This window comes from Rattus norvegicus, chromosome 17 (genome assembly GCF_021556685.1).
Source record: "Rattus norvegicus strain SHRSP/BbbUtx chromosome 17, alternate assembly SHRSP_T2T, whole genome shotgun sequence".
NCBI classification, from domain to species: domain Eukaryota; kingdom Metazoa; phylum Chordata; class Mammalia; order Rodentia; family Muridae; genus Rattus; species Rattus norvegicus.
Window position 1 is genome coordinate 38,207,413 of NC_141550.1, and position 26,725 is coordinate 38,234,137.

The following is a 26,725-nucleotide window of genomic DNA, read 5'->3' on the forward strand; positions in this document are numbered from 1 at the left end:
GCAAAAGCTTAACTGTTTTGTGAGGACTAAAAAATCCCATCTATAGCTGTTCTTTAACATTTGATGGACTCTCTATGGAGGAGAAACTGAGAGTTACATCTGATAAATCCATGGCAAATGGGGAAAGTTGCTGAGTAAAAAGCACATTTAATGCATTTAAATGGTATCTACAATCGAGAATCTCAGTTGTATTCTTTTGAAATCAAGAGGATCACTAAGAACTATGGCTGCCCTGACTCCCATTTTGCAGGAAAGTTGGAACTCAAAGTCTAAATGCAATTTAAACAAAATGCATATTTTGTTCACATCACTGTAAACTCAAAGGCTCTTATATCAAACCATCCTTACATCAGGAACTATTTCTTTTGATTCTAGAAAAACTTCCAAATATTATAATTTAATCACAGTTCAACTTTGGGTGTAGTTCTTGCATGATCCACACTTTTTTACTTTGAAGCAGGGTCTCTTATTTGGAGCTTGAAAAATATGCTAGGTTGTCTTGCCAGTGAACCCCAAGGATTCACCTTTCTCTGCCTCCCTGGTGCTAGTCCCAATAGTCCTGCCATTTTCCAAATGTTTGGGGACAGAAACAAAAGTCATAATATGTACTAATAAGGCTTTCTCAAACGACCTACTCCACAATAACCTGGTGAAGAAAACCTTAGTTGCATAAAAGAAAATGTCTCCATTGGGGATGCCTGTAGATAAGTCTTTAGGTCATTTTCTTGATTAAGCTAGATTAATGGTTGTTATGGGAGGACTCAGTTCAGCCTCAGTCTTGCTAGTCCTGGTCAGGTGGTTGTGGGTAGTAAATGAAGCAGGCCGGGCAGGCCATGAGGAGCAAGCCAGTAAGCAGCAGGCTTGCATAGTCTCTATTTCAGCTCCTGACTCTAGGCTGCCTTGACTGCCTGCCCTGACTTCTCTTCATGAAGGACTGTGATCTATAAGATGAAATAATGCTTCCCCCCACATTGCTTTGGTCATGGTGTTTTATTACAGCAATATAAAGCACACTAAAACATCGTGTTTCTATGGAAAGCTCTTTACCCACTAGGTGACATTGTCCAACTTACTACATCTGATCTGGTCCAAGGCTTTTTGACATAATGTACTCCTAACTTCCACCTGGCTCAAAATATCTTCACATCATCTAGAGGCCATATGAAAACTAAAATCCAACATTAGAAATTCACTCAAGGAATCAAACATGACTTTGAAAAGAACTAACATCCTACAGATCTTCAAACTATTATATATTATAACTGGAGAAGTTGCTTTATTTTCCTCAGCATGGTCTGGGAACATTGGATTTACTTAGAAGCATTTATTTATCCCCTAGGCATAAGAGTAAGAGGCTTATCAATAGATGAATCTTTATATGACATCTTCATAGCCAATCAACAGCTGACATTTCACTAAACAGAGAGGCTTGTAAGTGGTTTGGGTGTTAACATATGGTGGCATTTCCAAACGATGGTCCCCAGAGGAGCAGTGGAGTTTATTTTTCACTTTTATTTTACCAACACAAAACAAAAGCTCACCATGATGTCCATTTCTTGCAGCATCTTATAGAGGTCTCTAAATATTTGGAATATATAATAATGAAAGGAAAATGTATTGGATGATACATAAAAACGTGCTATGTTTAGTTTTAAAAGGCTTTTATATTACAAGGGAGATCTGTATATTTCTAAGACTTCTTTCTGACTGTGTTTAGATCACAGATATTGTGATGAAATCCATATATCCTAATAAAAATAGGAAATAAAATAATCATGATTTTAAAGGTCCTTAGAAAGAGGATTTAGGAAGTCACCGGTGGATCCTAACAGCTAACAAAATTTCAAACAAAGTGAAAAGTCAAGAGCTGTCTGTGCATACCTATATGTTCGTTTGTTAAATTATGTATTTATTTTTGAACATGGTCTGACTTTTATCCAGGCTAAATTATGACTGGGTATAGCCTAGACTGCTTTGAACTTGAAGCTGCCCTCTTTCATCAGTCTCCCTGAGTGCTGAACTACAGGTGTGTGACACCATATCCAGTTACCCTTGGGAGGGAATAGGGAGGCAAAGTTTAGAACAGAGGCAGAAGGAACACTCATTCAGAGCCTGCCCTACATGTGGCCCATACATATACAGTCACCAAACTAGATAAAATGGATGAAGCAAAGAAGTGCAGGCTGACAGGAACCGGATGTAGATCTCTCCTGAGAGACACAGCCAGAATACAGCAAATACATAGTTGAATGCCAGCAGCAAACCACTGAACTGAGAACAGGACCCCCGTTGAAGGAATCAGAGAAAGGACTGGAAGAGTTTGAAGGGGCACGAGACCCCATATGAACAACAATGCCAACCAACCAGAGCTTCCAGGGACTAAGCCACTACCCAAAGACTATACATGGACTGACCCTGGGCTCCAACCTCATATGTAGCAATGAATAGCCTAGTAAGAGCACCAGTGGAAGAGGAAGCCCTTGGTCCTGCCAAGACTGAACCCCCAGAGAACGTGATTATTGGGGGGAGGGTGGTAATGGGGGGAGGATGGGGAGAGGAACACCCATACAGAAGGGGAAGGAGAGGGGTTAGGGGGATGTTGGTGGTGAAACTGGGAAGGGGAATAACAATCGAAATGTAAATAAGAAATACTCAAGTTAATAAAGATGGAAAAAAAAGAAAGAAACCTTTTCAGATGTGAAAAACAAATAAATTTATGAGGCATAATGAGAAAGTAGAGTACTAATCTCCAAGTTCAAGGTCAAGTTTTAGATTTTTGTCTCATTTGGAACATCTAGAAGTAATTTCTCTTGGATTTAAAGATTTTACTGAATTAATCTGTTGTGGTTTAAAATACAGGTACCTAGGAAGCCAGCAATTGACAAAAGACAGAGAAAACATACAGGAGAAATGGAAACATTAAGGCAAGAGAAGTAATGCAAGAGGACAAATGTGTAGGTAAATAAAACCAGATAGAAAGGATAGAAAATGCAATAGAGTGTACGCTCACTTCTCAGGGCTTTCCATTCACTTGTATCTAAGCTGCAAAAGTCAATGCCAATCTTTCTGAATCCTGAGAACAATCACAGTAGTTCAAAGTCGTCTGGTAAAACCACCACACATGCGTCAGTCACAAAACTCTAGATTACAGTCAGTAAGAACATAAAATTAATGTCATGCGTCCACCTGATGAGAAGATAGTGTATACACATGTCAATTAAACATTCTGTCAACTGATGATATGCAACCGAATGTGCAGATCCTATCCCTTGATGGGCACACTTCCCGAGAGTGCTTACCACTTCCTATCTTCCCATATATTTCTCCCGCTCCTTTAATGCTTATGTATAAAATCTATATTAAATCTCTTTCTTTAAAAACACTGATTTTGCCTCAGGAAAAAGTAAGATTTTTTTTCCCATTTGACTATAATTCACATACCATACTATTCTGTTATATTTTGTATTACATGAACAATTTCAATTATGATTATTAACCACATTAATTTCAATTCTAGTAGTTAAACAATACAGTTATTGATAATTACTGCTGAATTAATCAACAGATTTACTAGAAATTTGGTCTTAAATGATTCTAAAAATAAATAAATAAATAAATAAATAAGCAGTACAATAACTCCTAATGACATTCTGCTATACTAATATATCAGTGACTTGCTCAGCTATCATAGGAAACACTTTCCTCCAGCAGAAAATTGGAACAAATACAGACCCAGAGCCAAATGCAATAAAGGCAAGATCATGGGATATGAAAGACCAGTATTAAATTAAATACCTCTCTCAAATCCTTCACTTCATTGTTTAGAGAACCCTGTAGAAGAGTCAGAAAGAGGGTAAGAACCATAGGGGTAGAGGATACCAAGGAAATGAGGCTTTCTATTACAACAGAATTGATACCCATATGAAATTACAAAGACTGAGGCAGCATGCATAGCTTTTGCACTGCAGTGGACCAGAGGGCGCTCTAAAGCTAAATGGAGAAGAGAACAACCCAAGCCACCATCCCTAACCCATACACTAACTCCAATGGATCACCATTTGTAAGTGAAAATTTAGTTTTCTCCAAGGGAAACTAACTGGGGAAACTATTCTTAAGAGTCAGATGGCATTCCAATCAAAGAACATACCAAAAAGAAAATTAACTCAGTACATCCTTGAAAGTTCCTTGCCTCATGATGTCAAGTCAGATTTTTGTTTGTGTTTATTTTAAATTTTATATTATATATATATGTATATATATATAATACTTATATATATACATACATATATATATATACATATATATATATATATATATATATATATATATATACTTTGTACTCTGCAAGTCCTTTGGGTATACATTATGGTTTCCAGTCTTGTGCCTTTATTGGACTACTAAGTGTGTGAACAAATGTGTAAATCTCTGTGTCTATATCTCTTTCTTGTGCCTCGGGCTATTTTCCTTTTACTTGTTTCTTTTGTCCTATTCCAATGTATTAGGATTTATTATGAATTATTTTATTTTAAATTATTTTATGTGATTATTATCTCTTAGAATTCAGGTTGTTTTCTAATGAGGCAGCAAGGGGGTGGATCCAGACAGAAAGGAAAAATGGGGAGGAACTGGTAGAAATAGAAGGAGGGGAAATAATAGCCAGGATATAGTATGTGAAGGAAAATGTTTTTAATAAAAATAAATAAATAAATAAATAAATAAATAAATCCTTGATCTTAAACAATATTTGCTACTTCTCCCCGCCCACTTGAGGATCTCCGATGGAGATTTTTCTAATTAACCAATTAAACTATTGCCACTTAAAATTAATTTCTCCACTAAAACATGCTGTTAGAGAAAGACTGATTAGAGTTAAAGACTAAAATTTGCATTTTCTAATGGTCCAGCAGTTCTAAAGATGGTATCAAGAGTGGGGAATGTGTCCTTGTACATGCAATAGAATATTCATATTTGTTACAGAAGCTATGTAGACAAAATCAGGTGCCATAATCATTTTAAAAACTTGTGTGTGAAAGCTTTGCATTGGATTTTATTTTTAAAAAGGATTAATTTCTGCTAATAGTTGCTAATGTTTCAGCATTAGTCTGAGAAAGATACAGTTTAGCCTGACAAATAGATCTTCCTCCACTCACATGCTTCATAATTTTGAAATCAGCTCTTTCAGTTTTTAATTAATTAATTCATTTATTCATTTTTACATCCCAATATCAGACTCCCTCTCCTTCTCATACTCCATCACAGAAGTTCTCTCCCTGTTTCACATTCCCTTCTCTTCTGAATCGCCTATCTGCCTTAGAGGACTATTCACGTTCAGCACTTTCTTTGAAAGCACAACTGAAAGTTTAGTCTTTTTTTTTTTTTTTTTTGGTTCTTTTTTTAGGAGCTGGGGACCGAACCCAGGGCCTTGCGCTTCCTAGGCAAGCGCTCTAACCACTGAGCTAAATCTCCAACCCCGAAAGTTTAGTCTTAAATATCCACATGCCTCTTCTGGTATGAGTTCCATCTACAGCACTGGAATGGCTGGGAAAATAGTTTTTTCCCTGTAAAATTAAATAAGCTTTCTTTGACACTAAAAGAAGACTTGTTACTCATTTGTGATCTTACATTTATGGTGGAAAAATATCCAAAGTATAGTCTTTAATTTGACACTATTGAGACCTACTGAATAAAATCCTACTAGATAGCACTTTAAGTAGGATTAACTGTAAGATTTTCTGTCAAAAAGAGACAAGGAATTCATTAAAATAGATGTTTCAAAGTCCATATGACAAATGAAAATGAAATTATACTGACAGTCGAGTTTTAAGCTCTTGCTGCATGCATGAATAAATCTGCAATGTGTAAGTAATTATAGGAAAATACGGTGCTCAAAACTGTGCCTCTGATACTGGTGGACAATCAATGAAGGAAACACTGGGTAGAGGCAGGAAAAGGCAGTGTATCTGTTGCATTCTCTATATGACCATTCACAAGGAAATAAGTCTTTACTGTGGTTAATTTCTACTGCTAAACGGACAGGCAAACATGTGATGAGGCAGCAAGCATGAATGACTTCAAGCTTTTCTCAGATTTTGTTACATGGGAGATCAATATGGTCATAGATGATTAAGTCTTTTACTGTTTCCATGTTTTAAGAAACAGAATCGCTCTCAACTGCCATAAAATGGCTAGAAATGGTTATAAATAAAAAATGGGAAAAACGAACATAAAGATGAGGCAAGATTGACTCTATAATGGTTGAATGGATGAGCTCAGATGACAGTATTTACTGTTCTTGGCTTCATTTCAAAGGAAACAAATCTCAGTGTAAAAAATGCTCCCAAATTTACTCCAAGGTGTTATTGAGAATGCGGAATAGGAACCTAAAGTCATGAAGCTTTGTGGAGAACTACAGACAGAAGGAAAGAGTCAGCTCACCTTCTTGGGCTGCAGAATCTAAGCCCCCAAACCTGGCTTTTTGTTTTTTTAGCATGTTAAGATACACAGTTAACATTTATAATTATTTCATATCCTAACTTGTCTACTCAAATTCTTAAGTATGGTAGTTTCTTAGGTAATCTTTATTTTTCTCCCCGTGATTTTCTATTTTTTGTTCAGTATTTTCTGAGCAGCATGTTGATAACAAACTGAAAGATTTTTTATACTAAACTATTCTGTGATTATAAGGAAAATTAATACAAATGATCACAGAATTGAACAAATCCAGATATATTTAAAGATTCTGAAAGAGCTCAAGCTAGTGTGTTAAAGGAATGGGATTTTGGTAATGGTTGACACCAGACTATATTTTTGCAGGTATTTTTACTGCAGTAAAAAGCATATGTTACTTGTGAGAAATTGAGATCGTTGGTTTATGATCCGCTGTTACTTAGCTCATCAGATAAATTTAGCTAAGAGGTATTAAGGATATAAATGAATTTTTGATCTACTGATTTTAAAAATATTTTCTTCTTTAATTTGGTTAAGATTCTGGAGTTATTTTTAATTTATCTTTCAAATATGTTAATTTGAAATATGTGAAAACTGCAGTTTCTCATAAAATAACAAATTTCCTTTGTTCATTTTTATTGGATATTTTATTTATTCACATTTCAAATATTATCCCCCTTCCCAATTTCCCCTCCACAAGCCCTGTAACCCCTTTCCCTTCCCCCTGCCTCAATGGGGGTTTGCTCCCACACACCCATTCACTCCTGCCTCAGTGCCCTAGCATTGCCCTACCCTGGATCATCAAGTCTCCACATGACCAAGGGGCTCCTCTTCCAGTGTTGCCAGATAAGACAATCCTTTGTTACATATCCAGCTGGAGCCATGGGTCCTCCCCAGTCAGTGTACTCTTTGGTTGTTTTTTTAATTTCTGGAAGCTTTGGAGGATCTTGTTGGTTGATATTGTTCCTCCTATGGGATTGCAAACTCCTTCAGATGCTACAGTCCTTACCCTAACTTCTCCGTTGGGGTCCTAGTGCTCAGTCTGATGTTTCGCTGTGTACATCCACATCTGCAATGGTCCAATTATAGCAGTACCTCTCAGAGGACAGCTATACGGGGCTCCTATCAGTAAGTACTTCTTGGCATCAGCAATTTCCTAACTCTAAGATTATAAGAGAAACAACTTCTAAGAAGTGAGTTTCTAGTATGGCTAAAACATCTTTTCTTAGTGAATGATTAATATATACTGTATGGAATACTGGGTGACCAAAATATAGAACGAACACTGCCATGTAGAATTAATAACACTCTTAAGGTTTAAAAACTTGTTAAAATATAGCATACCATAGAAAAGTGAAGTAATGTTTTTATAAAGAGGCCAGGCAATGCAACAGAGAAAAAATATCTCTGCATGGACCTTTGAAACCAAATGTAGTATCCCAGGGGTAGTAGGACATATATGTAATTGCAGACCTTGGGAAGGTAGAGGAGGGAGGATCAGCAATGCAATATCACCCTCGGCCATAGCAATTTTAAGGCCACTCTGGGCTACATAAATTTGTCTCATAAAGCAAAGCTTCTCTCTCTCTCTCTCTCTGTCTCTCTGTCTCTCTGTCTCTCTGTCTCTCTCTCTCTCTCTCTCTCTCTCTCTCTCTGTCTCTCTCTCTCTCTCTCATACCATACTTCAAATTTGGGAAAATATACCTGTGGAATTCTCTAATTCCTGACACATTTCTCTTTAAATTTTGTGTAAAGTTCAGGAAGGAATTTTGAGGTCTGCAGAGTTCAAATTTACTGTTGGCCTTCAACAGGAGTTGGTGGAAATGTTGTACAATGAGGTCAAACAGAGATAGCAGGCAGGATTCCATTTGTGAAGGGATGCCTGGGCAACTGTAAAAAGACCACTTTCATCTGTGATAAAAAGTTTTTTGGCCTTTGAGAAAGAACCTGGCATAATCTGATGTATCATGGACACCAAGGTCAAAGGAATTACTCAGTGGAGAATGAATCCAATAAAGGATTCCAATTAATGGTACACACGCAGGGCCAGGTTAAGAGGTAATGTACCATCCACAGAAAAGTTAGCTGGATCAGTATATGGTATTGGGGGAAAAATGCAAGTTTATGGAACATCTTAAAGATGGAATCTACAGGAATTTCATGACAGGGTATAAGCTATAAGATGAAGTTCCCCAAGTTACTTACAGTCACTTTGCGGTTCACTGAAAGTTTATCAGTCTAGAGCACTGGTTCTTAACCTTCCTAATGCTATGACCCTTAACACAGTTATTCATGTGACTTTCAAGCCTAAAATTGTTACTCTATAATTGTAATTTTACTACTGATATGAATCATAAAATAAGTATCTGCTATGCAAGATATCTGATACTCAACTCTTGTGAAAGGGTTGGTTGACCACCAAAGTGAGAACAACTACTCTGGAGGAAAAAAAAGTATTAACAAAATGAATCTCTATATACGTACAAAGGGAATTTATTAGGATGGATTACAGGCTGTGGACCAGCTAGTCTATCAATGACTGTATACAAATGGGATGGTCAAGCAATATGTGAAAGAGTTAAGCTATTATGCCACTGAAGTAATAAAATTACCAGAAAGTGTGGAAAAGCAGGTGAAGAATATTTCTCTCTTCCATGTCTTTTATATACACCAGATGGAGTGGCCCAAAGTAAAGGTATATTTTCTTACCTCAAAGGATCTGGGTTTTCCTCCGGAAAGACATGCCAGTTCAATGATGGAACAATGCTTCTGGGAATAGCAAACTATTGTCTGATTTTACTTAAGGCCCACTCCATTAGATAGAATTGAAATACCACTCTCCTGAGGTGACTAAAAAACTGAGGTTAGATAGCCTTGAGATATAGTGCAAAATGAAATACATACATACGTACATACATACATATATACATACATACATACATACATACATACATGCATATATGCATACATATTTCCCTTCGGGTATATCATGACTTCTAATAATTTTTATGGGACTCCTGAGTGTATAAACAAGTAGGCCTATGTATATATATATCTGTTTCTGTGTCTTTCATTGGGATATTTTCTTTCTGCTTATTTTGTCTAATTCCCATGTGATAGTTTTTCTTTTATTTTACTTTATTTTATTTTGTCATTATTATCCCTAGGAAGCTTGTTTACATTTTGATGAGAGACAGAAAGGTGGTGGATCAGGATGGCAGAAGGGATGAAGAGGAACCAGAAGGAGTGAAGAGGGAGGATTTATGATATGATAAAAATATTTTTGCTCTTTCTTCTTTCTTGCGCTCTCTTGCTCTTCCTCTTCTCCTGCCCTCTTTGTCCCTGTCCCTTTTCTTCCTGTCCCCCCTTTACTCCCACATGCCCATGGCTAGCAGCCTTTCCTCTCTTCTTCTACTCTACTTCTCTCATTAAACCTTTCCACATGAAAAAAAAATTAACAAAAGGGAAAATGTGTGAAATACCACTTACCACGGTTTTAGGAAAAAGTGCCTCACAGGTACTACCCAGCCAACTGGGTTTAATTCACTCTAGCTGTAGTCAAAATGACAACTAGTACTAGCCATTATAATTCCACCCCTTATCAATTTGATGCACTATCTTATCACCTTATATCATATTTAATTTCCAAAGGATAGCAATATTCAGGTTAGAATTGTAGGTAATGATATAACTATCCCACACAATTGCAAACCCATTAAATTGTAGAAAAGGTAACAATAACCCTTGGAAGGGGATTTTTTATCTCAAAATTCAAATATGAATTCCATTGATATTCCCTCAATTGATGTTATATCACACTATAAAGAAATCAAGGAAAGAAAACACAAATATTTGTAAGAACACATTCTTAACAAAAATTGGCAGACCCACTCATATCAACTATAATCCTCATTTCTACAAATTGTCACATAGCCTTATCTGATATTTGTAACTACCTTCTTCTATTACCCAGTCGGTATTTCCTCTACCCTCCATTAGTATTTCAGCAAGCGTTGGCTCTTTTCCCATACCTTTATTACCGAAGGGTCTGGTCTGTGCTCCTTCTCATCCTGCCTGGATTGCGCTGTAGTTTCCCCTTGACTTTATTTACAGGACATGATCGGACCAAAAGATGGCCCTCAGGGACCTCCTGCAGTCCAGGCATAATCTTTCTTACTTCCATTGTGGAAGAGAACTCCAATTTGCCATTGGTAATCTGTATCAATAATTTCCCCTAACACTGTTATTCTCTTTTAATGGCATTAGAACCCTAAAGTGTCCAGGGGAAGTATGAGCTTCAAGTTCAACTGAATGCTTTCGTCTATTGGCAGGAGTGATCCACACTCTGAAAACCAAATTTGTAGGCCAGCAGAACCGAAAACAAAATTTTGCCTAGTGGTTCATTAGGGGTGATAGTGAATGGAAATACTCTCTTTTCTACACCTTGATTCTGTGACCTGTGGATCTTGACTATGGGAGAATACCATACATTAGATGTTGATTCAAAACATATACTAACTTCTGGAGAACTATGACTCAACCCCTCAGGATGCTGTCACCTTATTGACACAACTGTCTTCAAATGAAATTTTTATCTTTGTATCAGGCCTGCTGCTCCAGAGTAGTTTGTAACCTGGCAAAAGCAGTGACTTCCATTAGCACAGGACCACTGCCATGCTTCTCTGACTATGCAGAGAGTTTCTTGGTCAGAAGCAATATTATGTGGAATACTATGGCCGTGGATATGGCATTCAGTAAATCCATGTGTGGTGGTTTGGACAGAACCATTACGGGTGGGAAAGGCACATCCATAAGAAAAAGAAGTATCTACGCTATTAAGGAGAAAGAATTGTCATTTCTATGGAGAAAATCATCCAGTGTAGTCAATCTGCCATCAGATCTCTGGGTGCGGAGAAATGATGACATATCTAGAGCTCAGTGTTGGTCTCTGCTGTTAGCATATCTAATACTCAAAAGCATTTGTAACCATGTTAGACTTAGTTAATGGCAGTTTGTGTTGAACACATATATAACCTACATCTCTTGCTTACTTTATGGGTTTATTTTGCAGTGACAAAATGGCTGGGGGGAAAGGCTACTATTCAGAGAACAGGTCATCTTATCTATTTGATTACTAAATTACTCCTTGGCTGAAGGCACCTTTTTATGAGTATTGTCAAGGGAAATATATATCTTCACTTCCTTTTCTCATTTGGAGACAACTTTCCAGATGTCTTCCTCACTATTTTCCAATCATACTTTTCCAAGACTATGAACATCAAGCCAATCTTTTGGTATAGCACATGAATCAGTAAGCAGTCACAACCCTAGCCATTTCTCCTTCTAAACAAAATGTATAACAACTGTATTGCCCAGATTTCTGCCCACTGTGAAGATTTTCCTTTTCCAGGTCCTTTGAGTATTGTTCTAGAAAGGAATTCTAATGTTGTAGTTCTCCACTTCTGGGTGATGCCTGCATAAGTTGCAGACTAGTCCAGGCCCTAGTTTTTTATTCCTCACTAAGTCAACCACAGGAAACACCTCTTGAGGCTTGGCAGCGGTAAGATTGTAAAACAAGTAGGAACCAAAGACATTTGGGGAACTTCTTTGTGTAGTTGTTCCCTCACTACCTGTTGAGCCCAATCATGTATATACCACTTCATTTTGATAATAGATTCTACTGCACCTATTCTGCTTCAACAACTGTTAGCTCATGATGAGCAACTCAAGTCACATGGTAATTTGGTAGGCCACTTTCAAATGTTCAATTTCCATTAAGGTATAATTGCAGGGCAAGAGCTGTCTCTTAAAGGGAGAATGGCTGTCCACAAGGTAGAGCCTTGCTCCAATATCCCAAAGATCTCTTCTGTGATTCACCTATAGAGACCTGTAGAGGCTCCAAACACATCTCTATCTGCCACTGAAACCTCAAGTGCTATTGGGTCTGCTGGATCATGTGGTCCAAGACGTAAAGCAGCCTGTGCAATAGCTTGGGCCTATTGAAAAGACTTCTTGTGTTCCAGGTCCCACTGAAGATGTGCAGCTTTCTTAGTTACTTGGTATATGACCTGGAGTAACACACCTTAGTGGGGAATTTGAATTCTCCAGAATTCAAATATGCTCGTTAAACATACTTAATTATTTGTGATAGAAAAGGCCAGGTACAAAAACTCATCCTTTACATTAGGGGAAATATATCTACCACCACTAGACGTCTATAAGAATTTCACTGAGGTAGTAGGCTCTTGAATTTTGCTTGGATTGACTTCCTGTTCTCTGATGAGCATGTGCTACTACCAAGTTTAAAGTCGTCGTTACTGATTGCTCCTTTCGTCCAATCAGCATGTTGTTATCAATATCATTGTATCAAAAGGGTGTTTTGAGAAAGGGACAGATGACCAAGCTCCATTTGAACTACATTCTGACACTGGGCTGGAGAGTTAATATATCCTTGAGAGAAAACTATAAAAGCATACGGTTGGCAAATTGTTTCTGGTGGTCCTTATGGACAGTTACTCAGATAGGGGTATTTGTTAGGTCAGTAACTGTATACCATTATCATATGTGTGAATCTGCTCATGTAAGGACACCACCTCTGGTACAGCAGCTGCAATTAGGGTCACTACTTGAATGAGGTTTTTATAGCCACCTATTATTCTCCATAATTCATTTGTTTTCTGTACTGGTCTGATAAGAGTTAAAGTAAAATGTACTGAGAAAAACACCATTGCAACTTTCAAGTCCTTGATGGGAGCACTATTTCTGCAGTTCCTCCAGGTATGGGGCACCATTTCCAAGCCACTATTTTCCCTGGCAAAGGCAACTCTAGAGGCTTCTATTAGCTTTTCCAACCATAACAGCCCTCATTCTACAGGTCAAGGAGCCAATGTGAGAATTTTGCCAAATTCTAAGTATATCTTTCTCAATTATACATACTAGGATTGGGTAAATAACCACAAGATGGATATTTCAGACCCACTGGATTTGCTATAAGTTGGATTTCTCCTAAAACATAGTTAATCACCTGATCTCCATAAACACCTACTTTAATTGGAGGGACACAATATTTTCTGGGGTATCCTAGAATCAGCATCAATTAAGAACTAGTATACAATAGACCCTAGAAAGTTCGATTATTTCCTTTCCTTCCATGTAAAGTTACCCTTAGGTAGCTAAAAGCCCACGAGGGAAGGAATGGTGAAAGGCTAACCATAAAACATTTAGGTATTTTTTCAAGTCTGCCTTTGGGCAACATGGTCATCTCAAGAGGTTCAGCATCTGCAAACTAGCTCAAGTCTGAAAATTGGTTTATGGTCTGAAAGTCCCTTTTGTCATTATTTAATGTAGGCTTCCTTTTACTTGTTTGAGAATTTTTTTCTGCTTAAATAGATCAGACAAAAAATCAGTAGGCTTTTTCTCCATTTCATGTATAACACCATTGATTACCAATACCAAAGGTCCCTATGAGTCATGCCACCATAAAAATAAAATTGCCTGTGTTGCCATTATGGGTCAGGCCAGCATAGACATTGCTTTGTCTACATAGCCTATTTTGATAACTATAATAATCTTGCCTTTGGCAATCCAATGCTACCACCTGGCCTCTACTGCATTAAATTCATCCAACTGAACAGCAGTTTCTCTAATCCAAAAGTCTGATACATGGAATGGGACAACAACAAATCTCTTCAAATATGTTTGTGTACCTCTCACCATTTAGCATCTTACAGAATTACTAGAGGTCATGTCTTCTGGGCCTTTGTGCTTTGGAGGACTGAGTTTTACATAATAAAGAGATATCAGGCATTTCCTACTCTTTTTTCAGGAGGCCATCTTTTGGCAAATACTTCATCCAGCTCTTCAAACAAAATTTGACATCATTTTGAAGGGTGCAATCATTCATGTTAAACCAAATATCTCCACTCAGTGGGCCCTTATCAATAAACCCAGCCTGATGTAGTTTTATGTTGCTTTTACCATTGTCCCATACCCTTAAACCCTTAAGTCAATTCCTCTTTGTATCGATTCCCCAGACTGCTGCTTAAAAGAACTAGTAAATTCATTAAGCTCGTCAGTATTTTAGCATAACTTCTCATGAACTACACTTTCTATCTCCCCTCTAGTAGCCCACTAATTAGCCTTAAGTCTGGTTATAGCTCTAGAAACAACTATTGGTGGGCCCAAAGAGACATAAGTATTGTCTTACATAACATCACCTTCAAGGAAAATCACTGCTAGTTTAGCAGACATTGATAGATTAATTTACCCAGTCAGAGGTAGAAAAGGCAATAATATTTCAGGGAGTAAGAGTAGGAGGACATCAACTGAGTGTGGAAACTTTACTTCCTCGAGAATATGAGGATTTAAAGTTGTGAGTCTGAGTGTGGTCCTCACACACATCTCCATCACAAGTTACAGTAGTTTAAATACCAATATCATCTAGGGCGTGGACTTGAATATTCTTTTTAATTTAGACAACCTTATAATGAGGGCTTTCGTTTAATTTGGTTCAACAACTTGAACAACTTGGCTTCTAGAGAGACTGTCCTTCAAAACACACTTTGAAACTTATAAACTGTTTATGTACATATGGAACTGGATATTCTTATCTCTGAGTATATTGTAGTACTTTATCATATTCAGTGATGATCATTTTAACAGAAACTGGATTCTTTTCCTTTTTCAATTTGTCCAGAATTGCTAAGAGCAAACAGCAGCATCATTTACCTTATTTTTCACATATTGTCAAAAGTTTTATATGCAGAGTTACCAAGTCTCTTGACTCTGATGATTGATGATGGATAATCAAATGCATTTGTCTTCTTATGTTTGCAAAATAGTCCACACCATGGCCTTTCAGTACACTCCTAACCTCTAGGAGAGGCCTCCATAATTGCATGTATTGGCAAATTGGAAAGCATACTATAGATAAATTTTAAAAAATTAATTCTTAAGTCCTCTTAAAACATACCCAGCACCTTGTCCCCTTTTGTCTATTTTTTTTTTTTTTGGTTCTTTTTTTCGGAGCTGGGGACCGAACCCAGGGCCTTGCGCTTCCTAGGTAAGCGCTCTACCACTGAGCTAAATCCCCAGCCCCCCTTTTGTCTATTTTTGAGCACACAAATCTTCCTGTTTTCCTGGAGGCCTGCCATCTCTAGGAATAACCAGGTAAAACCACAATGCAAGCCCTTGCCTGACAAGTCCCCTTAATACCCACCCAACAGCCTTAAACTACACTTTAACCTCTGGTTTCTATTTACTCACCTTCAATTTCAACTGCTTTTCCAGAGGCCAAGCTGAGGACACCAAAGGAAAGATTAGCACCCAAAACTACAGCGGCTACATAGGCCACATAAACCTTAGGAAGACACCCTATTGGACCAGAAGATAGGTAATCACAAGTACACCAGGCTGCTTAGGCCAAAAGACAGAAAGGGAACAGAAACCAAGGAGTAAAGACAACCTAAGAACACCCATCCATCAAAAATAAACCCAGAAGTTATGATCTAAACCTATAATAATTGCAAAATTTAGAAAGCTAAAGACCAGAGTAAGACAGCCAACAAAGTCCAGGTCAATATGGCAAAACCAGAGGCCAGATATTCTACTATAGCAAGCCCTAGATATCTTACCACAGCTGAAACATAAGAAAGCAGTCTTCAATGCAATCTCATGAAGAAGAAAGAAGCTTTGAAAGAGAACATGAATAAAACCCTTAAAGAAATACAGGAAAAGTCAATCAAACAAGAGTAATGGAGATTTAACAAGAACTGTTACAAGGCCAAAAATAAAAAGAGAAGCAATAAAGAAATCAGAAACTGAGGGAATGGTGCAGATGGAAATCCAGATGAGGAAACAAAACTACAGACACAGCATCACCAACATAGTATAAAAGATGAAAGAGAGACTCTCAGGCATAGAAGGTCAAAGAAAATGTTAAGGCATGGCCAGATGGTTATGAAAATGAATGGAAATCTGCAAATGGCAGGGGTGATGATGTTTGGGGCATCTACAGCTGATGACAGAGACCTGGGATAAGGGAGGTAAACAAGAATCAATGGGGGATTAGCCATCTCTCATAGCACTGGGGACATGGAACCTGAAGAAGTTACCTCCTGTAGGTGGGCAGGAACCCCAGTGGAGTAATAGGGACACCAGAACACCTACAAAACTTTCAAGTCACAATGTACCCTGTAAACGAGAAGTTCAGGCATGGATGGAGCAGAGACGGAGGGAATAACTAACCACTGATGTTAACCCCAATTTGATACCCATCCCATGGGTGAGCATCAATCCCAGACACTATCATGACACTCTGTTATGCTTGTAGACAGGAGTCTAACATAGTTGTCCTCTGAGTGGCTTTATCCTGCAGCAGACTCAGACTGATGGAGGTTCCTACAACCAAACATTGGATGTAGCTTGGGGACTCTTATGGAAGTGTAGAGAGAAGGATTGTGGGCCCTGAAGAGGATGGGAACTACATGGAAAGACCAGCAGAGTCATCTAACCTGGACCCTTGGGGCTCTTAGAGAAGGAACTACTAGCCAAAGAGCACGCAGAGGCTAAACCTAGGCCTCCCTGCACATATATAGCAGATGTGCAGCTTGCTCTTCGTGTAAATCCTGAACAACTGGAATGCATGTTATCCCCAAATCTGTTGCCTGTCTGTGGGATATGCTATACAACATGGCTGTCTTGCCAGGATTTAGTGGGAGAGGATGTGCCCTTCGAAGACTTGATGTGCCAGGGAAGGCAGATAGCCATGGGGGTCCTATCCTTTCAGAAGAGAAGGATAGGGAGGACAGAGAGGAGGATTGTGGGAAGGGGTGATTGGCATGTGCAGTGAGTTAGATGTAATGAATGAATGAATGAGTGAATGAATGAATGAATAGATGGGGTACAAAGAATAGTCAGCAGAGGTCTGATTGCTGAGAAGTACGCAGAGAAATGTTGAGAATCCTTTGTCATCAGGGTAATGCAAGTCAAAGAATTCTGATATTCCATCCACCAGGACGGCTAAGATAGAAATGCATGCTAGAGAGAATGTGGAGCAAGGGCAACAAACACTCCTCTATTGCTTCAGGGAATACAAACTTGAACAACCACTTTGGAAATCAATGTGGTGTTTTCACAGGAAATTGGTAACAGTTCTACCTCAAGATCCAGATATAATACTCTTGGGCATATACCCAAAATTAACTCCACAAGGACATTTGCTCAATTATGTTGATAACATTTTTATTCTTAATACCCAGAAACTGGAACAACTAGATAAAGTAAATGTGGCACATTTACACAGTGGAGTATTTATTACTCAATCATTAAAATCAATGAAATTATGAAATTTGCAGGTAAGTAGATAGAACTAGACAAGAGCAACCATAGAAAGACGAACATGGTATGTTCTCACTTATAAGTAGATATTGGTCATATGATGCTGCATAATTATGCTAAAAACCACAGACCCAAAGAAGCTATGTAACAAGGAGGGGATATGAGAGTAGATAGAATCTCACTGAAAAAGAGCAATAGTTTAAACATAGGGGGCAGATGGAGGATGTGGACTAGGTGTAAAGGGGGTAAGAAAGGCAACAAGAGGGAGTGAGGTAGGGTGAAGACAGGGAAGAAATCAACTGCATTAGGGGCTCGGTCATCTCAGGATTGAACTAGAAACCTAGTGTCATAGTTTCTAATCTCAGCATTCTGGAGACAGAGCCATACAGATCTCTGAGTTCAAGGTCAATTTTCAGGACAGTTCCACATCTGGATTTAAGCTTTTCTTTACCTGGAACTTGCTCTGTGCCAGGCTGACTTTGAACTCAGAGACCTGCTTATCTCTGTTTCCTGGGATTAAAGGTGTATACCACCATGCCAGAATCTAAGCTTTTCATTATAGAACTTAATCAAGGTGAAAACAAAGAATAGCCATAATAATCCATCCCTTGGCAATTTGACACATATTCCTATCTCCTTATGCCCAAATGAAAACAATAACCAGGTCATAATAATAACATGATATAACTCTCCCTCATATCACTGCAAATGTATAAATTTAGCTGGGAGGGATCTTGCCTCGAGGTCACCACTCCCTTAATCTGTTTATCTCCTTGAGACTAGGATCAAGCTCCATTTTGCTTCCTGATCCCTTTATTACATGAACCATATATTTTGTATTTTCGTTTCCTAAACTTGCTAAATTTGATCAAAATGCTCTTTATGACTGGAAACCAAAGAACAAAATCTGTGATGGGCTATTCTATGACTTCTTTTGTCAATGAAATTAATCTAATTCTCTTCACCTTATCCTGAGCCTCACCTTTGATTCTTCATCAAAACATCATAAGAAAGATCTCCACGCAACATACTTAAATTCCTCCCGTGTGTAACATCTAGAGTTGCATGGATCAAATCACCAATGTCTTCCATATACCTATTAGGATGGTCCATTATACCCCACTACTTCTCAAATTCAAAGTCCAGAAATCCACAATCCTCCAAATAAAAACATAATCAGGCCTATCACAGCAGTACCCCAGACCCTACTACTTTTTTATTAGGGTTTCCGTTACTGAGAAGAGACACCATGACCAAGGCAACTCTTATAAGAGACAACATTTAATTGGGGCTGGCTTACATGTTCAAAGGCTCCATCCATTATCATCATGGCAGGAAGCACTGCAGTGTCCAGGCAGACATGATGCTGGAGAAGGTGCCGAGAATTCTACATCTTGACAAAGATAATCAGGAGAAGACTGCCTCATGGGCAGCCAGGAGGAGGGTTTCTTCTGTACTGGGCAGAAGCACAATGATGTACTTCCCCCAACAAGTTCACACTTATGCTAACAAGGTCACACATCCTAATATTGCCATTTTCCACGGGTCGAAACTATTCAAACCACAACTAGGACAATGAAAATTCCAAGGAATCTATGAAGGTGATCCTGGCTGAGACTCCTAGCAATGAGGGATATGGAACTTGAATGAACTACCTTGTAACCATGTAAGACTTCTTGATTGGAACACAAACCCAGATACAAACATTAGGTTCACAATTTGTCCTGCCTATAAGATATACAAGGGGTAAAAGATAAATTAGTATCTGAGGGACAGGCCAATCATGACTGCCCCCAGCTTGAGACCCAAGCCATGATACGGAGTCCACCTCTGACACTATTAATGATATCCTGGTATATTGGCAGACAGGAACCTGGCATGACTGTTTTCAGAGAGGTTTCTCTCAGAAACTGAGAGAAATAGATACAGAGACCCATAGACAAATATAAAGTGGGGACTCAAAAATTCTGTGGAAGATGGGGAGGAAGGATCAAAGGAACCAGACAAGTCAAGGACTCTACAAGAAAACCTACAGAAACAGTTAACCTGGACCCATAGGGGCTGACAGAGACTGAACTGGTAGCCAGAGAACCTACATGGGACTGACCTAGGCCTTCTACACATTTGTAACAGTTGTATAGCCTGGTCTTCATGTGGGATTCCTAATGTAAGAGCAGAGAATTATCTGATTACACTGCCTGCCTTTGGATTCCTGTTTCCTAACTTCACCACCTTATCTAGGCTCGATAGAAAAAGATGTACCTATTCTTTCTGGAACTTGATATGACAAGGCTAGTTGATATCCATGGGAGGCCTCCCCTTTTCTAAGAAGGGGAGAAGAGGTAGATAGAGTGGAGGTGAGGTGATAGAGAGGGACTGAGAGAAAAGGAGGGAAAGTTTCCATGGGGGTGTAAAGTAAATAAATAACATAATACTAATAAAAATTAATTATTTTACTAATGTTCTAAAACCACTTTTGTTATAAAAATCTATACTTATCAACGTTATCTAGAGGAAAAGACCTGGCAGGGTGAATCTATACATACATACATACATACATACATACATACATACATACCTAATATGTATACACATATATACATTTGCATATATATTTACATACACAGGGGTTTATTTAGTAGCATAGCTTACAGGCTGTGGTCAAGCTATTCAAACAATGGCTATCTACTAATGAAAAGTTCAAGAATATAGCAGGTAAAAGATTCGGACTGTGTCTCAGAGTAGCTGAGTTATTGACCTCGGTTATTTGCTTCTTGAAGAGTAATTTTAATCTTATCAAATTCTGGAATAATCTGGTTGAATTTGATCTTTCCAGATCAATGGAAATATGCTTCATAGTCAATATTCATCTCCTCATCAATGATGGTAACAAGAGATCATGGAGTAACCTATGTTGGAAACTCCTGAAAGGACTTGACACGAGATCCAGGAAAATTTGAGAGCTGTCTCAACAGCTAATATGATATGAATCCAGGTGTAAGGGTGTGAAATGTGTATGTATCTGTGTGCATCTGGCTAAGGGATGTAGATTGCACGTTTTTCTCTTTTTGAGTAAGTATTAGCTCTGTAATGGGAAAAAGTAATATGTAAAAAAAAAGGAAAACAATTTTTCTTTATTTATGCCACCCACATTCTCTTCTTAGCTCCCCAATACTCTGTATCTCAGAGTCTTCTGTCATAATTCCTTTAAACTCAAGATTCACTGTACATGCAATCCGATTCATGAAAAGCACAAACCTAAAACAATATTGAAAAGCATATAATAACTTCATAAAACTTTCTCTCACCATAAATAACAATTTTCTCCAAACATGTTAGTATTTTTTCCTGTAAAATATGCTCATAGTTATATGAGATTATAATGCTTGTGTCTCAGATACATAATATTATGTAACATTTCATTATTCAACAACACTTCATGTTATCTGCATCATCAGATTTCAGAGAATCTACTTTTTTTCTCCCCTCACTGGTGGGAATTTTATCAGGTGATTCACAAATGCTGAGTATAAGTTAACTGTGAGCTATATATCAAACTCTAACTCTATGTTAATTAAAATATCCAAGCATTTCACTCCCTGATTTTACTGGTTTTCTTTTCTTCTTTTTCTCTCTGAATCCTTTTAATGAAATGTATGTCCTTACAAATCAAAGAAAACATCATTATTTTTAGTATCTGTCTGTTTCTGAAATAACTTTTGTCTATTTTTTAGTGGATATTTTCTTTATTTACATTTCAAATGTTATCCCCTTTCCTGGTTTCCCCTCTGGAAACCCGTATTCCATCCCCTCTTCCCCTGCTTCTATGAGGGTGCTTCCCCCTCTCACTGAACCATTCCCTCCCATCTCCCTGCCCTGGCATTTCCCTGCACTGAGTCCTTGAGCCTTCACAGAACCAAGGGCCTCCTCTCCCATTGATGTCTGACAAGGCCATCCTCTGTTATATATGCAGCTGGAGCCAATGGGTCCCTCCATATGTACTGTTTGGTTGGTGGTTTAGTACCTGGGAGCTCTGGGGTGGGGATCTGTTTGGTTGATATTGTTGATCTTCCTATGGGTTGCAAACCGTCTCTCCAACCCCTGTACTGGTTTTCTAATGGCGATGGATTTTTAGTGGCACATGGATTAGAGGAAAGCTTTAAGTGCCAAATTTGTTGTCAGTATTCCTGAATATCCTCATTAAATGCCATGATTTGAGGGCATGTATGTAGGACACTATTTTGCAAAATGTAGAATTTCTACTCAGTAACTTTATTTGTAATTCTGAGAAATATGAGTTTGTGAATTTTCTAAGAATTTTTAAATCATATTCTTAGTAAGATTACAAGAATATCAACTCTTCCCTCTCAAAATAATATTGAAAACATTTAAAATATGATAGATTATGATGTGCTTATCTACTGACTTAAATCTTCATGACCTTAATCATAAGTGAATTGAATTACACTTTTTTCCCATTCCTTGGCTCTCTGTTTATCTTTATATAAACAGTGTTTATTATATTTGCATCAGTTTTAGTGTCGATTTCTTTTTATGATGAGAGCTTTGCATATGAGCATAAATTGGCATTTTCTAGTAGCTGTTGCAGTTTTCATGTTAGTGGGTTATTTAAAATAGGTCAGTGATAGTCAGATGTGGTGATACACACACTGAGCCTGAACACTTAAGAGGCCTCTCTGTGAGTTTGAGGCCAGCATGGTCTACACAGTGGGTTTTAGGCCAAGTAGGACTACATAGTGAACCTTGTATTAAAAATAAAATTTGATAGGCAAAACAGATGATGAATAGATGATTCATAAAGATGAGCAAAGGAAAATATTCACTTTACAAGATCATATTTTTATAAATACTTCTTTTTGAATAATTTTATGACTTCTTCTTTTTAATGTCCATATATGGAAACTCTTCTTCTTGAGTATGCAGAAACATTGTCACTAGCTAGCATACTTTAACAAAACAGAAAAGCCAATTGGAATAGATTTATAGTACATTATAGTATATATAGTATATTAAATTTGGACATGTGAGTTAATCAGCTTTAAAGATAATCATCAAGTTTTATAGCTAGAACATGCTTTTAAAGATCATCTAGTACAGTTTTCTCATAGGAAAATGCAATGATTGCCAAAGGATGACAGAAGAGCAACTAGTATGCTTTCTCTGAGTACCCAGCCCTTGTGGATTTCTTAGGATGGAATCCTCATTCCCTGCTTACCAGCTACCACTTCAGTGTTGTCAATTCTCTGTTTTTCCATTCCTTACTGAGCAAAGCTGGATCCAGGATGGATCATCACATGATTCTACTTGGCTTTGCTTCCTGATCCTCTGCTTATGAGGATAAAGTGAGCTGCACTGTATTCAAGGCTCTAAGGAAGGAGGCAAAATGAATAGTTAGCAAAACCTCCCAAGAATCAGACTGCACTCACTTTGTTTCTCATCCAGATTTAGAATGCCATTGAGCATTTTAAAGTTCCTTGATGGAGAGGCAACCTGGGCGCCGCTGGCTTTATTAATTTAACCTTTATAGGAAGGGTAAGGACAAAAGAGTAAAAAGTTGAAAAGTCCCTTCCTGCCTCTAGCAACTTACAGCACCTTAAGTGTGAAATTTATTTCTGTTACATAATATATTCTCACTGGATTACAGAGTTGACAAAAGATTCATTTAAGAAGAGGTGGCGAACTAATGAAATGCTAAAGTTATAGCTCAGTTTTCATGATGTGTTTTCCAGTCTTGTACTGTTTCCCCATGTACATAAGCATAACCAGTAAGTACATGGTCTTCCGTAGAAGTCTAAATCACAAGGTCTGATCATTTGGGGAATATACATCCTTCATAAAAGGTAGTGATTCTTGGAACCATTTTTTCTGAAATGATTTTCTTGGTGCTTGGCATTTAAATTCATAAACTTACATGCAGATAAATTTTACCAGCATTTATTGCTTTGAGGCTAGCACATTATTCTCCCTCCCACCCCCTTCCTTACTCTACATTGGAGTCTCAAGCTGTTTTAAAAAATGACAATGGGTATAAATAGTAATCTAATTATAGTTAGAAGAGATTTATAGCTCCAATTATGACTGCTGTTAAATTTCAAAAGGGACTGACATAAGCAATCAACACATCCCATACAAGGATCCATCTTGCTATTATAAAAGCTACCTGCCAATTGTTCATCACTTGAATGACATGCAACACTGCACACATTATCTCTGGGATTAGTGATACCGACAGTTTTGTCATGTTTAATGTATGTAGACAGCATAATGCAAAGGCATACAGCCTAGGAATTGCTCAATTAGGGTCTGCCATCTTTCCAATATATGCATATTTCAAATATTTTATCTCTTCTTTCTCTTCATGAATTTCCATTTGAGCTTAATTAACTACATATGCATAGAATTGTATTATGACAAATATGCTTTCTAAGTAGTTTACACATACATAATTGCTTTACTACTCATTTAGATAAAATGTATATTTATTTTCTGCATTAAATAATAGTTACTAAACATTTGCGTATAGAGGTTTAAAATTTTCATAATTATTTCAATTGAGAGTAACAATTATCCTCTATTATGCATACTATTAAATTATTTCATTTGGACCATTTATGGAAAGGAAAAGATACTACCAAATGCTTTGTGTTGAGAAAGACAGATGAATTTTTCCACAGACTAAGAGATTGTTCAAGGTGTTTGTCAGTACCTGCCTTCCTCAACCTCTCTTTGATGTATAAAGTGTTCTCACTTTGAGGTCTCCAACTTAACTTAGATTCCTGAACCAACAAAGGGGTCAACTTTACTTCATTTGGCAGAGTTATCTGATCATCTGATGAGCGGAATTTGTATTACTCTATGTCAATCATACTGTAGCCAGCCACTAATATTCCCTAATGTTCCCCTCTCACAAAAATTGTCAGGGATTCTCGGATGCTGTGGAGTTTTGAAGATATAGGAGCTGGTCTCCTGAGTGGGAAGGGATTATGGAAACCATGCAAAACTGGGTCTAGACTCAGAATGATAACTTCCTATGGTATTTCTTATGTAAGTTACCACAGTTGTAACACCAATCCTTCTTCCAGTTCGATAGGAATTGATACCTTCTAATCTACATCCAAACCTTGTATCAGGGTTGAAGTTCACACATGATGAACCAATGAGGGCTCATGATTTAGAATAAATAAAATGCCCTCAGCCATGGGCAAATTGCTACTTGTCTTGATACCTCACACTTGCTACTGATGCGCTCACTAGATCTAGTTTCTTGTAGTTAATATTATCCATCCTACGCACCATTTGCCTAGCACTGAGTGAGTGTCAGGCATATCCAGCAATGTCTGTAACTATGCTGTTGCACCCACTTCTGTGCTGCTTAGCAAGCATATGAGGACAGAACTGCTAATGTGTGTGCTGTAGAACATTACTCATGAGTTTCAATGATGTTAGCCTTTCACATAGAGACATGAGATGTTCTCCATTACAGAATATAGAATAGACTTTGTGCTCACTTCGTGGTTATTTTTACACCCTTTCTTCATGTTGCCATATAGAATTACATCTCTTAGAGGCTTTGCCCACGTATAGTGCATTTATCATTTCATTTTTGAGTATTTTTATGTTGTTTTTTCTCAACCACAGAGCTAATGGAACTTTTATTGTTTATATAAAAGAACAGAGACATTGACTTTACAGATGAAGAAATTTAAAGCCAAGTTTGCCGATGATATTGCAGCTTAACCTGATTACAGGCAAGTTGCTCACTGCCTACGGTTTGGTGACATTCTAAAAACATAATTAGAGCAGGCCAGCTGCATCTACGCACCATGAATAGTTTCTTTCTTGAGATAACTGATCCCAAAGGATGGCAGAAATTATTTCCTCATGTATTCTACTGCCATTTGTTTTGTCAGAACATAACACATTCTACATAAATCCTGTTTTATAAATGGTACACTGTTCTTTTAAATACAGCCCAATATGTCATTCTGTCAGTGATTAGCAATGGTGAACTGTTTTGTTGATTGATTCATTATTCTCAATGCACAATTGAAAAAACTATTGTCAAATTTATGATGAAAAATTTCCTTTAAAACAAATTATTTAGTTTATGCTGAAATAATAATAAAGGCATTTTTATGTTTTGCATGTTAATACTGTTCCCAAGTTCCCAGCATCTCTTCTGTGTAGTACTGATTGTTCCCTATAGCACTAATGATAGATTTGATCGTTCTATAAGTGATGCTTAGTTATAACTAATGTGAAAGCTGTGTGACAGAGTGAGCACTTTGTTGGATGTTACCTAGTATCGTCCCAGAATTCCTGTAGCCTAATTTGCTTCTTCAAGTTTCTTATTGTTTAGCTCATATATATTTGTATTTATTTTTAGAAAGTCAAACTGCCCTAATTGAATTAAGAACACATGGTTTGGGTGATCCAGTAATTTTGCTTACTGTGGAGAAAGCTAAACTCAAAGATTACATCTGAACGACTCCAAGTCCTCTGAGACAGAATTAACCCAACATTATCATCAAATATTTGACCTTTGACATTTGGACAAGAAATATTTAACTTTTTTTGTTTTGAGTAATTAGAAAAAGTAATAATAGGGTTTGCCTATCCATTTTTGATGAACTGAAGTTTTATTTTTTGATACCCTATAGCTTTCACTTAATGATTTCCTAGTCAAAATTATTTTCTGTCTTCTGAACATTAAGATAAATATCATAAATTATTAAACTGGATTTTCTTATCTATTTAGTTTTGAGCTAAGTTTTTCTCTCTTTATTGTAAAATTCATTCTTTCCAATTCAATAAAAGCAATGCTAACTATGGGATGTCTTGTGCTATTTTTTGTGGCCAAATAGAGACATATGTTTGATTTCTCTGTGTGACAATGTATAGAGTTTTCTTCTTACCCTCT